This window comes from Meles meles, chromosome 1 (assembly GCF_922984935.1).
Source record: "Meles meles chromosome 1, mMelMel3.1 paternal haplotype, whole genome shotgun sequence".
In the NCBI taxonomy this organism is placed as follows: Eukaryota; Metazoa; Chordata; class Mammalia; order Carnivora; family Mustelidae; genus Meles; species Meles meles.
In genome coordinates, this window is record NC_060066.1 from 64,239,898 (window position 1) to 64,258,081 (window position 18,184).

The window sequence follows — 18,184 nt, forward strand, 5'->3', positions numbered from 1 at the left end:
TTGGTTGAGAAAGGTCGGTCTGGAGAACTGATTGACTCAGGTTGGCAGAGGGAAGACAAGCAAACATAAGAGAAATTGGCAAAAATAAAGTATAGGTAAGGACCGAATTTGGCTACCAGATGTAGAGTAATGTTAAATCCTCCTACTGAATCTCACTGTGGCAGCGGAAGATCCTTGAAATAACCTGGAGGCTAACCATGAACGTGTCAAATGCTTGTCACTCCACTCAGTGAGCAATGTACTGAGGGACACGAGCTTAGGGGTGGTTCTCCATTCTTCCCTACCGATCTGTTATGAACTGACTTCATGCGGTAGCTTCTCAGTATCTGAACACCCAGGCTGGACTGGGAGTCTCCCCTGTTCGGGTAAGTTGCAGCCAGTATTCTCCCTGCTTACAGACTCAGGAGTGCTCTTCTGAAACCCAGATTTACTTTGCTTTACCTTTTTCTTGCCCAAAGGTTTTTTTTTTTGTTTTTTGTTTTTTTGTTTTTTTTTTTTGGTATTGGTTTCAGATTTCTTCTTTGTAAAATAATAATAAAGACAGTATGTACTTTTATTAGTGAGTCATGAGCTAAGCTGCTAAGACCTAGACATCCTAAAACACAGTGACTTTAAGATGATAATGTTTCCTCCTTCCTCATTTAGCAGGTTAGAGATAGCAAGCAGTCCAGGTTACAGAGGAGCTGTGCTCCACAAGATCATTACAGGGAAGCATGTTTCCGGAGCCTTGCTGCTTTACCATCACCATGAATGTTGTCCTCATTTGATCAACTATAACTATGTCATGAGTCAGCCCACTGGACACTGGTAGGAGAAGAAATAGTGAGCATCCTTCATGAAGTACGTGACCAGAAATTTGCTCATAGTACTTCCTCATATAGCCCATTGGCCTAAATTTAGTCACATGGTCAGACCTAGCAGCAAGGGAGGCTGGAAAATATGTTTTTTTTTTTTTTCTCATTTTATTTATTTTTTCAGCGTAACAGTATTCATTCTTTTTGCACAACACCCAGTGCTCCATGCAAAACGTGCCCTCCCCATTACCCACCACCTGTTCCCCCAACCTCCCACCCCTGACCCTTCAAAACCCTCAGGTTGCCCCAACCTCCCACCCCTGACCCTTCAAAACCCTCAGGTTGTTTTTCAGAGTCCATAGTCTCTTATGGTTCGCCTCCCCTCCCCAATGTCCATAGCCCACTCCCTCTCTCCCAATCCCACCTCCCCCCAGCAACCCCCAGTTTGTTTTGTGAGATTAAGAGTCATTTATGGTAAAGAAGATGTGGTATATATACACAATGGAATACTATGCAGCCATCAAAAGAAATGAAATCATGCCATTTGCGACGACGTGGATGGAACTAGAGGGTATCATGCTTAGTGAAATAAGTCAATCGGAGAAAGACAACTATCATATGATCTCCCTGATATGAGGACATGGAGAAGCAACACGGGGGGGTAGGGGGATAGGAGAAGAGTAAATGAAACAAGATGGGATTGGGATGGAAAATATGTTTTGAAGCTAGACAGCTATGTGCCTAGATCATACTTGGGGTAGAGAGGTTCTTACTCAGTAAAAGAGGGGAAGAGAGGCTACTAGAGAACAATGAGCAGTATTTCTTATGTTAATTTAGGAGGTTGTTTTAAAGATTAATTGAGCAACTATATTTAAAGTACTTAATGTATTGGTAGTATAAGGTGAATGCTTTCAAATCTTGTGTTAATCTAATAGTTGTTATTATTATTGATGACTCTTATGTGTCTAGCATTTATCTAAATGCTCAGAACCACCTTGTTGTTATTATTATTATTCTGATTTTATAGAGGTTTCTCTCTTTCTCTGTCTCTCTCTTTCTCTCTGTCTCTCACACACACACAAACACACACACACACATTCAGATCCAGCTCTGTCAGGTTGTATATCATATGCACTTTTTAGTAGGACATTTGGTCTTCATTCTGCCATTAATGTCACCTTCTCTGCTAATTCCCACCTAGAAGTCCTTCCTTTCTAATTATTTCTATCTGAGAGAGGTCAGCATTAGAGATAATGAGAGAAGCGATTGGAAAAGCAAGGAAGGAGCAGTTGTTAAGTTAGAAGCTTGAAAGTTTAGCTTTTATCTGATGGGCAAAATGTAGCTCAGGGAAGTTCTTGAATGAAGAAGTGATGAAATGAAAGAGATTTTAAGGATAAGTATCTCAAGTTAGATATTGGTACAAAGGAGAGTTAGAATAGCTAACTTGTCACAAGCTAGGCATGAAAAGTCAAGGTTAATGACTGTGAGAATGGAAAAAGAAAGTCAACCTTTTGGTTGAACCTGAGAGACATTATGAAAGATATCTGGGAAGACTTTATTATGGAAACATTTTTGGGGGGAACCATTTTCAATTGTATTGCAACACCATTATCTGTAACATAACTTTTTAAAGACTAAACTCTTGCTACTCTTTGAAAACTTAACTCATGCTGTAATTCCCCCAAAAGCATCACTTTTTTTAAAAAAAAGATTTTATTTATTGAGAGAGAGAGGGTGTGAGTTGGGGGAAAGGGGTAGAAGAAGACTGAGAGAGAGAATCTCAAGCTAACTCCACTCTGAGCATGGAACTCAGGAGGGAGGGGCAGAGGAAGAGGGACTCGATCTCATGACCCTTAGATCATGACCTGAGCCGAAATCAAGAGTTGAATGCTTAACCGACTAAGTCACCCAGGCTTCCCAAGAGCATCACTTTTTAAAATCTCCACGATATAAATTTAAGAGACTATGGAAATAGTAGTAAAATTTGTAGTAAAAAATAGTGGGAAGGAATGCTGATTTGGGAGGATAAAAATAATATTTTGTGTTTTCTGCATGCTAGGTTCCATATATTGGTACATAGCACTCAGTTCAAGTGTGACTCGGGTGCAAAAAGACATGCAGAACATAGACTCACAGTGAACACAGACACCCAAACCTATCTAATCATCTTTGAAGAAACGATTTTGAAACTAAATATCCAGGTCAGCCTCAGTTAGGGGATACACAGATGAAGAGAAGCCAGTAACGGAAAAAGAGGCAGAGAAAGACAGCCTACTGAAAGAAGATTGGATTTTGAGTCAATCCGGATTCTGCAATTTCCTAACTGACTTTGCACAGCTCTCTTAGGCTATCAGTAGAAAGTCTCCTTCCAAGCACTAGAGGGTTGGACACCGAACTCTTAAGTTCTTTCAGGGGTAAAGATTTGATGTTCCCAGTTAGAAAGTGCGGGTAAGTTTCAAGAGTAGAACGTTCGTTTAAACTGTCAAATGCGGTGACATTCTACCCATCCCTTGGTCCCATGTGCGCCTTTACCACCCCATTTCAAAATTCTAGTACCACAAAAGAAACCTTGGTGAGCATGTCAGTATAAGTAATTGCATAATAAAGGGGCGCCTGGGTGGCTCAGTGGTTTAAGCTGCTGCCTTCGGCTCAGGTCATGATCTCAGGGTCCTGGGATCGAGTCCCACGTCAGGCTCTCTGAAGGGAGCCTGCTTCCGTCTCACTCTCTCTGCCTGACTCTCTGCCTACTTGTGATCTCTCTCTGTCAAATAAATAAATAAAATCTTTAAAAAAAAAGTAATTGCATAATAAATAATAAATCATAATCGTAATAAATTCTGATGTCCCATCAGAATTTAATGAAAGCATTGTTAAGTTTTATGGTCTGACAACTTTTACTTCTGTCATTTCCTTCCTAAATTTAAAACATGTAAGTCACAGATTGGCAGACACAATATTCCAAATGCAAAAATAAATAGGGAAACCATACTTTTTATACACAGGCGACTGTCCCCTGGGGGTTGTAGCAGAAGGTCATAGGTGTGAGACACTTTGATAAAATAGTACTTTGAGGACTTAAAATAATATCTTTTGATTATAGAGGATTTTGTTTTCATATGAATGGATTTGATTTTGCTGGGCTATCTCTATTTGTAGAGTTTGCTAGATCTTGGCACCTTGGATCCACCTTGACAGCCCTCACCTTTTCAAAATGAAATTGAAGGGCTCAGTGTGTAAACATGATATTGAATCTACCTACTCCCAAACCCTAGGGCACAAACACATTAATTCAATTCCCTCACCAAAGGAAAGAAACTCAAACCCAACTAGCATTAGTGTTTGATGGAAAAATACAGTTTTTCTCAGCTGAATGAAAAAAAAGTCTTGTTAGCAACCAGTTTAACAATGTATTAATATAGTTTTTACAAGTTATTTTTTCTTAATCTTTTATGGGAGGATAATTTTTTCAATTTAATTGCTTTTTTATTGGCAAAGAAGAAGTTTGACTTCAGTTTCTCTGTTTAGTAAAAGGGTCTTGCTGATCAAAACAAACATTTCCCTCAAATTTATAGATATTAAATAGTATTATTTATTTTTTTAAGAGACAAGAATCTTTTTTTTTTTTGAGATAGTTTAAAAATTAAACCCAACAACTCCTTCTTTAAAACCTTATTTTAAAGGTATAAGTATAGGTACTGGAATCTATATGAAAATATTACTTGCTAGGGTGATTATGAATATATGCCTTGGGGTCAGAGAGTCAAATCCTCACCCCATAACTTTCAAGTCAGGTAACATTGGGAAAGTCACTTAAATTCTCCTGGCCTCATTTTCCTTGTATATAAAATAAAGACAATAGCAGCATCTATCTCATCATCTTGTTTGGAGAATTAAGTGAAGGGGTACAACTATGAAACTGACACATAAAAAGCACCACAAGTCTAATGCTATTCTCATGACTATTTTTTTTTTAAAGGTTTCATTTATTTATTTGACAGAGAGAGATCACAAGTAGACAGAGAGGCAGGCAGAGAGAGAGAGGGGGAAGCAGACTACCTGCAGAGCAGAGAGCCCGATGCAGGGCTCCATCCCAGGATCCTGAGATTATGACCTGAGTCGAAGGTAGAGGCTTAACCCACTGAGCCACCCAGGCACCCCTTGTGACTATTGTTATTATCTTAAGTAAGCAGAAACTTAATTAAGAAAATTACAAAACCCCCAAAATCAAGCTCAAAATAACCTCTCCCAGCTAAACTGAACATACACTGACAAATGAGTTTTTCTTTTCCTGATCAAATATTTGGGATGGTCACAAATGTTTCACATTTAGATTTCTTATTATATTTGTCTTTATACTTTTCTGAATTTCTAGAGGAAATTTCAAAAGATGTTATCATATATCTGGGATAGAGAGCATGGGCAGTTGCTAATTGGTTGGAAAAATGTTTTAATAAGAAAAATATTTAAAAATATTTACCTGTTCTTCCATTTATTTATATATCTATGTATGTATAACCTCATTCTAAAAATAGTGTGTGGTACTAATTAGGAGATTAAAATTTGACTAGTTAAACTTAATAACTGATGGAAATAGAAATAAGATGTTGGACAAGAAAAAGAATGAGATAGGGAAAATATATCCAAAATATAAATATGAAGAATTCTAATTCACTTAGGATAAGATATATTGAATTACTCTATGGAAAAATAAAACTTAGCATAAACTGAAGAGGTATCCATCTTAACAAAGTTCTCTTAGCTTTGTAGCTGCAAGAAATAAGACACAATTTGCCTAGGCACCCAGGAAATTCAGCATTGTTCCGAAATGCCTCACTATAAAATATACGACAGCAAAGACCCTCAGATAGGTGAGGTATCAATGTGATAAACACTTGTGAAAGACGAGCTTTCTTTACCAAATTAATAAAAACAGAATCTAATCAGAAGGAGAACTTAGTTGTACACTGAATAAAAATTCATGTCATCTTCAACAGTAGAGTGTACTATTTTTAAAAAGAGAAACAAATAAGAATTAGCGATCTTATTTGCCCTAAAAATGCTTGTTAGATTCTTGGCATAGCCACATAATGTATGTGCTTTGGTGGAACACACTGTTTGTAGGTTTGGGGGAATTCCAAGAGAAAAAAATTATAATCCATTCCAGACTTGTTGGAAACAGCAAAATAGCAACAAGCAATTAGAAAAGTGTGGTTAGTGCTACAAAACTGAAGTAGGTGTAGAATGTTGTCACACACACACGTACACACAAAGGTGTATATATGTATAGATGAATTATATTGGTTCTGAGCTAATTGTTTCATTTGTGAATTAGAAAGTAAGGCAGTGGGATTTCACCTCTCCATACTTCCGGCCAATTATTTTCCTACATTCTGCAGTTAATGTTAGCAGAATAATTTGTGAGGAACATCTTTTTAAATACAAAGCTAAGCAATTAATTCTTCGTGTGGTGACTGAAGATAGCATCTCCTCCTGGTAAGATTTCTTAAGATTTTCTACATGGATTTCATACAGATTTCCTGCTTTGGTTGAAAATACTATTCCTCAACCCAATTTGTTGTTACACCTCATCAGTAAGCTGATGTGTGATTGGGAAGTTTAGATCAGTTAAAATATCAATTATTGTGATATAGCAAGGTCTATTAAAACCATTTTAATACTGTCCGAAATCTAAGCCTACACCACGGTTTTCCAAACTGTCATCAGTGATCAAGTACATCAGTAAACATTCCATATCAACTATCACTGTACCCCCCAGAGATACAAAATATGCATTAGAATATTAAATGCTTTTATAAATATTTATTTAAAAAACCTGTTTAACTGGGGGTTTCCCAGGCTTAATAATGAAACAGCTTTCCAAGAACAGCTATGAACATGTTATTGGACTCTGGACTTTTGTGGGATACAATCTGGACACACTTGCCAAATAAAAGCAGTGTGAGAATAACTGTTGTTGGACCCCAAGGTCAAATATAAAGGACCTTTGGAACTCATGCCATCCTATAATACAGGCAGCCCCTCCTTTCATGGTTACAACTGATCAAAATAAAGCAAGCATATTGAATGGTATCTGTGTTACCGGGAGGTTGTCAGAACCCTGTAAAGGCAAGTTCTTTGAGGTATTTTGTAAAGGAGGAAGATTGCCTTCTCTTATCTTCTGCCTATGCAGAAGGTGGTTTGTTTGGCTTGCTCCTAAGAGAGTAATTTACTATTCAAAATTAGGACAGTTTTGAGGGAGGAAGGCACCATTACTAATTACAGAGACCCAGGGCTGCCCTATGCAAGCGTGGCCACCTTCTTCTCTCTACAGACCACTGTTTCCTGACCCACTTAGGCGATTAAGAGGGTCAAAAGTGAGCCATTTGTTTAATTCCATAAATTTAGTAATGAAAAAAAAAATCAAAGACTAAACTGAAAAGAGCATTTGCAGCTGCATGCCCTTCTCAGTTGGACTAGTTTACAGTTTCTACAGAAAATTCCTTCATCATGGTGACAACTATTGAAATGGAAGATATCATGAGGCATGAAAACAGGGAAGTGAAAAGATGAATGACTCATGGAATAATAGAGGTTTTTAAGTTACCTTTTTAAATGGAAAAGAAAGGGACACCTGTCCAGTGGTTAAGACTTTAGACTCTGGATTTCAGCTCAGCTGATAATCTCAGGGTTGTGAGATTGAACCTCATGCTGCACGTGGAGCCTGCTTAAGACTCTCTCTCTGCCTCCCCCGCCATCTCCTGTGCGAGCACTCTTTCTCTGTCTCTGTCTCTCTGTCTCTCTCTCTCTAGATAGATAAATAGATAACTAAAATGGAAAAGAAAGCCAGGAAACAAAGTTCCCCAAAGCTCCCAAGTTACGGAATTACTTGGGTTTTGTTCATGAGGGATCATGAGGACAGACCGATGAACTTAGAAGTTGGGTTTGAATCCTATTAGTTGTGCAGCTTTATACAAATCATTTCTTTAAATCTCTGTCTTCTTTGCAAAATAAAACATTTCATGATACCTCACATGATTGAGTGAGGATCGAATGAGGCAGTGTGTATGGAAATGCATTGAGAATCCTAATGGCGCTACTCAATCTTGTAATTTTATCTAACGTTTTACTCTAAGTAATTACAACAGGACCTCCGAAAGTTTCCTAACTGCCCTTTTAGATTTTCTGTTTTTATGAGGCAACAAGGAAATCCAGGCTAAGTATCTCACCAAGTTCTACATTTCTGTTCCTAGGCACTACAGAAAGAGATTTTTTATATGTTTTCTGTATCTGGGGGCATGAAATAATTTCTTTAAACTAGGCTGTAACAGGGAAGCAAAATAGAGAGAATAGTTCCCCGGGCAGACACTAAACTGATAAATGGGCTGTGTGTCTGCAACAGTCACAAGTTAGAGAGCTGCGACGCCTGCTTTCATACCAGAGGGTGGCTCCATTCAGAGGACTCAGCATGATCCCATTTCAAGACACTTACCCTTCAGACAACATTAATAACCTCATTCCTTGCCAAAACTTTGTTGCTTGTTGTTCAGAGTAAACCAAAGACTCTCTTTAATGACTTTGCTTTAAACAGCCTGATAACATCTCCAATAACTTTAAAAACAAAGAAGCTAGGACACTTTGAGTTTAAATGAACCGATCTTAAACATGTTTTCCCTTTTCTGTACCATATGTGTCTAAAGGACATAACTCTCCCACTCCGCACTTCCTTGCTCTCCACTCCGCCCACCTCTTCCTCACCAAGACAAAGAAACTTTGCACTTACTTCATTTATTCCATCATTTTCCACTTTACTTTTGCGATTTTCCAGATCCTGGTGGATATTCTATACTTTGTATTTTTCGCCTTCCTGTTTGATTTTGTATTTCTATCCAGGATGAGAGTGAGTGATGAGTGAAAATGGAGAGTTATTTCCTTGAACTCTTTTCATGACTCTGGAAGGAGGGAACAGCATATAGTGGTTGCAGCGTGGGAACAAAAATAAAGGGCACAAAAGAATAGTTTTGGTTTGAGATGCTGGTAAATACTGAGACTTCCAAAGTGTAATGTGTTTTTTTTTTTTTTTAATAAGTGTCATTGTTACCACCTGTGAAAGTTCTGAATGATAGACTTTTCAATCATCCTGTTAACTACCTAGAGTTAGTTCTTGAAGAATGTTAGAAAAACTCTTTTTCACCTCAGCTTTAGTTTCCTATTAGCCTCGGGGTACTGCCCCTATATCCCTACAGACAATGAATTTTTTTTTTAAGTTCTCAGGATTATTTGTATATTCAAAGAAGACCAAAACAAGGAAATCACAAAATAATTAAATTCTTTCTCTTAAAAGGTTTATTTATTTATTTTAGTGAGGGAGAGAAAGAATACGCATGAGTGCCTGAGTGACAGGGATGGGGGGAGGCAGAGGGAGAGGGAGAGAAGCAGACTCCTTGCTGAGCAGGGAGCCTGATTTGGGGTTGGGGGGCTTGATCTCACAACCCTGAGTTCACGACCTGAGCCAAAATCAAGAACTGAATGCTTAAAAGACTGAGCCAACCAGGTGCCCCTCAAAGTAATTAAATTCTAATGATAGAATATGAGCTGCTGTGGCATGGGGATTTTTAAATAACAGGATTGTTTCAAACCACTTCCCATCACTTACTTAAACACTTACTCTACCTACGGGTAGGCTGATGTCTCAGGTTCCACAATCCAAACGTAACATAACAAATTTATGTTTAAGTTGTTGACATTGTCCAACACTGGAAAATGTATCAGGCTCCAAGTGTGGAGTTAGAGATTTAAAAATGAATGAGGCATAGTCTGTGTCTTTCATGGAACGGGATCTAATTGAATAGTAACCAGAGAGGGAAGACAACATTTAGTGAAGGTCCAGCTTGTGCTGGGTTCTGCAATGTGTCCTCTCACAAAACAGAAAATCACAATGTAGGTATGACACAGATGTGCTATCCTTAATTCCCGCATTCAGATAAGGTATTTAAGACTCGGGGAGGTTCAATTATTTGTTTTAAATTTCATAGCACAATGATGAATGACTTAGGTTTAATTAAGGAAATCCATATTCTTTGAACAAAAAACTTTTTCAGAAGAGTAGAGTTGGGCTTTCAGAAAATCTTTGAACGAAGTGAAAATATTGCTTGCAGTCCTCAAAGTCTTTAATCTATTTCCAGATATCAAAATGTTCTGTACATAAAAGCTTAAATGGCTGATTTATAGTAAAAAACCATGCTTAATTATTGTGGGGAAAAAGAAAACTTGCTTTAAAAATACAATTCTGAATTTCAAAAATTATTCCATATTCATAACAATATGAACATATTGTTCATAAAAATATTCCATCTGTATTTCCGCAATATGTGAGAAATTTAAAAAATTATTTTTCCAAAAGGACTAACTTGTGGTCCTTTTGCATAGCAAATATAATATTGAATGTGTTAATACTGAAAAGCAATTTCCTAAGTAACAGTCAATTAATTAGTAATGTCCAAATATTTAAAGCTATAAATCAGACTATTAAACTGTTAAGTAAAACATATTCTAGCCTTCCATCTTGACAAATAGGACTTAATATAACAAATAAAATGTATGTGTGAAGTTGCATTATTAATATAACTTAAAATTGGCAAATATCAAAGATGACTGTTTTATTCTTGTGCTTGCTTAAATGTTCTGATGATGGGCTAGTAATATTTGGATGAGTGATCACATTAAAACATACACAATTAGGGGCACTTGGGTGGCTCAGTGGGTTAAAGCCTCTGCCTTCTGCTCGGGTCATGATCCCAGGGTCCTGGGATCGAGCCCCACACTGGGCTCTCTGCTCGGCAAGGAGCCTGCTTCCTTCTCTCTCTCTGCCTGCCTCTCTGCCTACTTGTGATCTCTGTCAAATAAATAAATAAAATCTTTAAAAAAAAACATACACAATTATAAGTCCTTATAAACTTAATACACAAGATTTAATTTTTTCTTTTAGCAAAATCATTAATTTATATTTTTTACTGGAATATTTTGAAATTATGTTAGTTTTACTCAAATTCTGAAATTTTCTTATGCAAGAATCTATTGGATCCAAGCTATCAGAGAGGAAGGATTTGACAAGCTAATTAATTTGTCCTTTCTCATACCTGAAATTGTGACCTTTTAAATCTTGCCCACACTCCCAGTCAAAGTCTCTCTCTAACACATCAGAGTTGTAGTCAGTGGTGTACTGGAACCAGCTCATAGGGGTTTGAGAAAATCTGTTCATGGCAGCTTCCCCAATTCTGTGGTCTGTGACATCACTTTGGGAGTCTGAAACCTGCCAATGATGGGAGTATTTATAACTAGGGAATCAGCACGTTATACAAACCAGGTTCCCACTATACCTTTGAACTGGTTGTTAAAAATCTGAATAGTGCTTGTTATGGGTTGCTCTGAGCATTGGTTTGTGAGTGACAGAGGTGAGCATGTGCCTGTTAAGAACTTTATTTTATGCTTGGGTTTGTGATATTCAGAGACCTCTGAAGCACTCTTACCCTCTTGTCTGGAACTAAGGGCAACTCTGATTTCATTGGGTCATTCTTCTCTTTAAAGCTGTCATTTCCTGTAATTCTGTAAGTCAAAAAATAATTTCAGAGAGATTATGAGTTTTCCCCTCCAGAGAGACTATACATTTTACCCATATTCATCCTATAACAAAAAAAGTTTTGTTGGGCACTACACTATGAAAAAAATATCCTTTCTTAGTCTAAATTGATATAAGTTTCTTAAATCTGTTTCTTCTTTTTCATGGTTACTCGAGAAATTTCACATTACTGAATATTGATGCAATTAGAAAACAAAATAAATTGGATAAAAGTACCTAAGGAAGTGAGTGTGTGTGTGTTACTAAAATGGTATTAATTGTTTAGCTCTTAGAAAGATGGATTTAAACTTGAAAAGATTCTTGATTAGTAGAAAGAAAGATACTGATAAAAAGATAGAACATTATAGGAAAAATAGGACTGGTCAGATTAGCTTTGTTAAATTACACTTATGTAGTATGCTAAAAAATGAAAAAGTTCACCGTATCGCTCTTGTTTTAGATAATATAAAAAAGACAAAGTAGCTTGGTTGCCAGGAATCCAGCATGGTAATTAAGGACTGATACATAAAGTATAGAAGGAATCTATGTAACTACCTAACACAAAACAGATCTTCCAATGTAGAATTATTTCCATCTTGTTTCTTATATGATAAGTATATGCTTAGACCAGAGCCCTGTCAACTCTTATAACATTCTCAACTATTCATACATTTCCCTCCAAGGCAAATAGATTAGTAATTCATACTTGGGCTTCATGAAAATATGATCATAAAAAATATCCTGACATATGTTGACTATCAAAGCTGGGTACTGTATCTTTTCCTCCCAGAATGAATTCAGCTCAGTTGATTAAGTGTGCTAAATATACTGTAAAGTTTACATTATAAATTAATTTAGTTCAAAATGCTTTTCTGTGCATATGTTTGTTTTTAAAAATAAGCTTGAATAAAATGATGCCCTGTGTTTAAACGTTGGATATGAAGGCAGTGTGTTCTCAGTTTTGAATTGGAGATTTGTTTTCACAGTTGAGCAGGAAGCTATTATCATTCTACAAGAAGCAGGGCAACTTAGAAGGAGTAGAGATGCTAGGAAATAGAACAGAATATGCATTTGTTCCTTGGTTTCCAGTGTAGGAGAATGAAAGGAGCTATGTAGTTGTAAGTTTACAAAAGTTTATAATGCCTATTTACCCAATCTTACTTTGCAACGTCTATTTACTCAAATTTCTACCATCTCGGTCGTTTTTGTGGTAAATTACTTGGTCTAGTGACTAGGGACTTCAGGAAAGACTTTCCCACGGGCTTCATGACATCCAGTTTCAATCAGAGTTTCCCATATGGCATCCCTCCTAGTCACGAGCACTATTTCCTCTTGTCTAACTGCTCAGTCCTTTGTCCAGTGTCATGTTGCTTCGTGTAAATCTCTGCCAGACACTTGGAGATGATCATTGTGCAGGGCTCGTACCTTTAGCTTTTTCAAAAAGGAGGCACTAGAGTAAAGAGTGATATGGGAAATGAGTGATGATTTGTAAAATGTCATTGCAAGCCTATTCTATAGCCCGAAATATATGATTGGACTGAGATAGAGAAGGGATAAGGTGTAGCTGCCTTAAGTGAAATAAAAAGAAAAGAGGTAGTGGAGAGGAGGCATACGGCCAGTGAACAGAGAAAATAATCATGAAAATAGAATTTCACACAAAAAAATCATGGTTTATAGTCAATTTTTCATGACTGAAGAGGTACCATTTCAGATTACAGAAATTTGGGATGCCTGAGAGGCTTAGTCGGTTGAGCATCCAACTCTTGATTTTGGCTCAGGTCATGATCTCGGGGTCTTGAGATCGAGACATAGTGTTGGGCTCCGGACTCTGTACTTAGTGTGGAGTCTGCTTGTCCCTCTCCCTCTGCTCCTACTTCCACCTGAGTGTGCTCTTATTTTCTCTCTTAAATAAATAAATAAATGAAATCTTTAAAATAAGGAAACAAAATAACAAAAAAATCCCTTAACTTTTAGGCATTGTTAGAACTACAGTAAACAAATTGTAGGGTCATCTCATAGAATATTACTTCTTATATATCTGATACGTTTGTCAATAGTAAAATAATTTTTTATTTTTTTTTCATTTTATTTATATTTATATTTTTATTTTATTTTTTATTATTTTACATAATCTATCCTGATTATACCATTTATTGATTTTATCCCCTGACATCTTCCAGATAAGAGAGGACTGGATCATCTGGTGATGACGTCTAGGTCTTTGTAGCTGTTTGTAGTGGCTGTTGTAAGGGTACTGTCCAGATCAGCTCTTCCTGACTGACTCTTAATTTTCCCAGCTGTGGGGAGCATGGGAGCCTGATGGCTGTCACCTAAGTCATTCTGTGGGAATGGCCCCAGGCCAATAAGAGGCACCTCATTGGAGGGCTCATGCCAACTCCTTGCTCCTCTCAGTGAAGGTCCAGTCTCTTTGACTCCATGGGACAACATTGAAGGGCCATAGCTCCAGAGCTCCACGTAGATTTGGTCCGGCCCTTGTTGAGATTCCATCACATTTCACATCCCCTCTCTGTCTGATTTCATTTCTTTCAACGTCCCAGTACATGGCAATCCTAGAAAAGCACCCAAACCTCTGGGTTTGGTCAGAACCTTTTGGTCAGAAGACCAGATTTGGTCTGATTCTCTTGATGTATGTCAGGTGAAAATTTGATCTTACACAGTTTGATGTGTTCCTGCTCACTGGGGCTGACCTTACTGGTCTAGTCACTTATATGTCTCCAGCAGGGCTCAATCCATGAGCTCCTTACATCACAGCTTTTTTTTTTTTTTAAATATTTTATTTATTTGACAGAGAGAAATCACAACTAGGCAGAGAGGCAGGCAGAGAGAGAGGAGGAAGCAGGCTCCCTGCGGAGCAGAGAGCCCGATGCGGGGCTCGATCCCAGGACCCTGGGATCATGACCTGAGCCGAAGGCAGAGGCTTTAACCTACTGAGCCACCCAGGCGTCCCACGTCACAGCTTTTTTAAAAAAATATACACTCTTATATAATCACTGCTCCCAAAGTGTGATTGTTATATTAGAGGGGCGCGCACAGGCTGTGGCAAAGCTAGATCTTCTTCAATATCTAGGTATGTATATTGAACTGTATTTACCCAGCATTATGGTGAATTTCACTTTGGAGCTTTTGATTCTCTTTCTTACCAGCAAACCTTAGATCACACCATGAGAATCCACTGTGGGGGAAGGTCTAGGGTAATAAGGAACCACCAAAGAATAGGTGTTCCAGGTCTTAATCTTTTTCTTCTGGAATGTTTTTTGGGTGTTATTAAGATTTGTCTAATTCCCTTTCCCAATTATGAAGCCTGTACATTCAAAGGTATTAGAAGAGGTGGTCTCCAATAAGCCAAAAATGATCCCAATGCACTCTATTCAGATCATCATAATCAAGAGGGAACTTCCAAAAGTTGGGGAAGAAATAGAGAAAATCTGCTCCGGAGGTGGGTTTTTGTTCATTCACATAAGCAAAGAACAAGCTTGCAGCATCCATCACAAAAAATAAAAGATAATAAATAAAAATAGTATATAAGCTCTACTTTCTAATAACATTCATTGCTGTAGAGAGGAAAGGCTAAATAAAAATAATACTGATGATAAAACTTAAATTATTAATGATGGGTATTTCTCTGTTTATCATCATTTATTCATTAGAGATTTTAAAAATCTGTCCTTAACAGCTTTAATGGGATGCTTATACATTTTTCTTTTGCTAACAATACACATATTAAGACATATTATTTTTTCCCCCTGAGTCTAGTTCTCCAGATAAATGTTCAATAGTTTTCAGATTTGTGATTCTGGAGTGTTTCGTATATCTCTCCCTATACCCCATCTTTCATTCCTTGTATCACTTCTAATCTCCCTGGGCTTTGCCTCTGTTAGCTTGCTTAAACAGCTACCTCCTAATCCCATATAATCCGTTGGATTTAAGTGCAAGACTTTTTCTTATTTTCACTTATATATCCTGAAGTTTTAATGTAAAATCTCTACTCCTCTTCAAACTTTGGTTCTCTCTTTTTAGAATTATAACCAGTAGAAGAAACTTGAAATTCTAGCAACTTGCCTATACTGGAACATACCTTCTTGTGAATGTAAAAAAAAGTAAAGATATAAATGAATAAAATGAATATACACTGGTATTTCACAAAGAAGGAATGTTAAAACACATACATGTTCTTTCTTGGCTTCATGTGCATATTGTTAATTTTGTGTGAAATACTCTTTCCTATTCCATTACTGAAGGGATAAAATCTAAAAACCCATCCCCCATGGGGACATTTTTTTTCTTGCAATTTATCCAGATTCAGCTTTACTGTGAATTAATCATCTGGCAAGGACGAGTGTCAAAAGAATAGGAAAGGAAAGGAGCCTATTAAAACAAGTTCCCTGGCAAGTGGGTGGGACACTGAAGGTTGGTAGTTTCAGGATGAAACATTTCTGGAGCTCCTCTAGATATTTCCCAAGAAGTTCCACTGCCCTCTCACAAGAGGTAGTTGGTGTGGAATATTGGTCCAAAGTACTGAAAGTCAGGAAGGCATCACAGCCATGGGCAGGCTGTAAAAAGAGTCTTGACCTATACTGCCTGGCAGTCCCTGTAAGAGAGTGCTGGAGCCTCAGGCTCATCATAGCCGGCCAACAGGAGATTGACATGATATGGGGTCTGACTCCGAAGACAGCCAGTCACGTTTCAGTGTGTGAAATTTAGTGCTGCTATGGGAGACCATTCTTAATGATTTTGCATCTTATAAAGTGGCTCATTTTGCTGAATATATTCTGCAAACTGTACTGTGTCCCCAGCCTCTCTAACACATGGGAGTAAGATTTCGTCACTCCTCTTAAGCATCTTGTCTTGATCGTCCTTCATCTGGACAACACTTCTAGTGGCCACTTGGTTGGAGGCGAGAAGGCCTTAGTCAGGGCCCTGGATGAGGTACGCCATAGTGGTGAGAGGTCAAGAGGACTGAGCGTGGGACTGGCCAGCTTCTCAGCCTCACCAGTGAGACACGACAAGGGACACCTTTATGCTCAGAAATTCCCTAAGAGGAATGGTATTTATATTTTTACAGATCTTAATGCATTCTTGTACCTAGAAAGTAGTGGATTTGTGCATATCATGGCTTTTGAATCCTCAGGCTTAGCTATATACCATGGTTTTCCTGCTCTTTCAAAGGGAGGATGGATTGCAGCAGGGGAATTAGAAGCTAAGAAATTGAAAACACATGCTTGTCTTCCAATGGGATTCCAATCCCTTAAAAAATAAACCTGGGCTTCATCCTTACGATAATTCTCTACATGAGCCATGGGCCACAAGGTGCAATCCTACATCCCTCTTTAGCTGTGATGAGACAGTGTCATGTGTTTCATGGCAAGATTCAGAAGACTCTTTTTTGGCTCTTAAATTTATTCTAACTGAATGATAGAATTTTATAACTGGAAACAATGTTTATATCATTAAACTGACTTTCTTGTTTGATAAATGAATAACCAGAAATCTAAAACTGTTCAATGACTTACACAGGATTATAGAAATGGAAGCAAGCTCAGTGCTCTTTCCACTATACCAAGTTGACTTTATCAGATAAGTTTTATTTCCCTTTAAACATCAAGAAAGTCTATATTCTTCAAAAGCTAGTGTCTGAATTTATTAATTATTCCTATTATGGTCAACATTTTACTTTCCCCCTATGTAGGCAGGACAATGCCACCTGAAGATGTCCATACTCTGATCCTTAGAATCTGCAGTTTTTACCTTAGAAGGCCAAGGGGTCTTTGCAGATGGAATTAAAGTTATAGACTTTAAGATATAAGCTTGTTGGGTGGATCCAATGTTATCACATGGGCCTTTAAAAATGTAGGAGGAGGGTAGAATAGTAAAAGAGAAGAGACAGAAGAAGAGAAAAGAGATGTTTGAAACCCCAGAAGGGTACCATTGCTGGCTTTGAAGATGAAGGGAGAAAGCCATGAACTAAGGTATACAGATAGTCTCTAGAAGTTTGTAAAGGCAAGAAAACAGATTCTCCTGTAAGCCTCCAGAAAGAACACAGCCCTGCTAACATCTTCCAACCTTGTGAAACATGAAACAAGGGAATCAACTACGCCCACAAACTTCTGGCCACCAACTTTGTGGCAATTTGTTACAATAGTAATAGAAAAATAATACATTCTTCCCCATTCCATTCATCTTCTTCATTTCCACAATCTCCTTATAATCATCATTACCATTATCAATTGTCATCATTATCACTGTTGCCCCCTTTTGTTGATTGCCACTTAAATAAGAGGTCCTGAGCTTAGTGCTTCAAATTCATTGTCTCTGATCTTTACAACAATCCTAGCAGGTAGACATTATGAAATGAGGTGACTGAATCAAGCAATTTGTCCTAGGCCACAAAGATAAGAAGTATAGGGTCCTAGAGAGCCAGCTCTGGATGAGACATTATTTCAACTTCATAGGTGGGCAAAAGTGAAAATACTGTATTATTTACTTCTACTGCTATAATTTCCTTTTGAGGGAAAAAGACTAAAAAAACCCCTTTTAAACTGATAAAGTCTTGCTGAGGCAAGTGATTTTCAGCAGGGTTTAACAGTAGAGTAAAATAAAATAAAATAAAAATAAAAATAAAGTATGTATTTATAGACAAGAAACTTAAAACATGTTTTAGCCATAGATATCTAAATGAACGTAGTATTTTGAACAATCATATTGAGGATACAATGTAGTAAACATTCCATCTACAAGACTAGAGATTACTAAGATT

General features: G+C 37.5%; 1 pseudogene; it reads right to left on the reverse strand.

The window, feature by feature from the left end:
- Positions 1–15,749: 15,749 nt before the first annotated feature.
- On the reverse strand, positions 15,750–16,365 carry LOC123944565 (annotated as a pseudogene).
- Between the last annotated feature and the right edge of the window lie 1,819 nt (positions 16,366–18,184).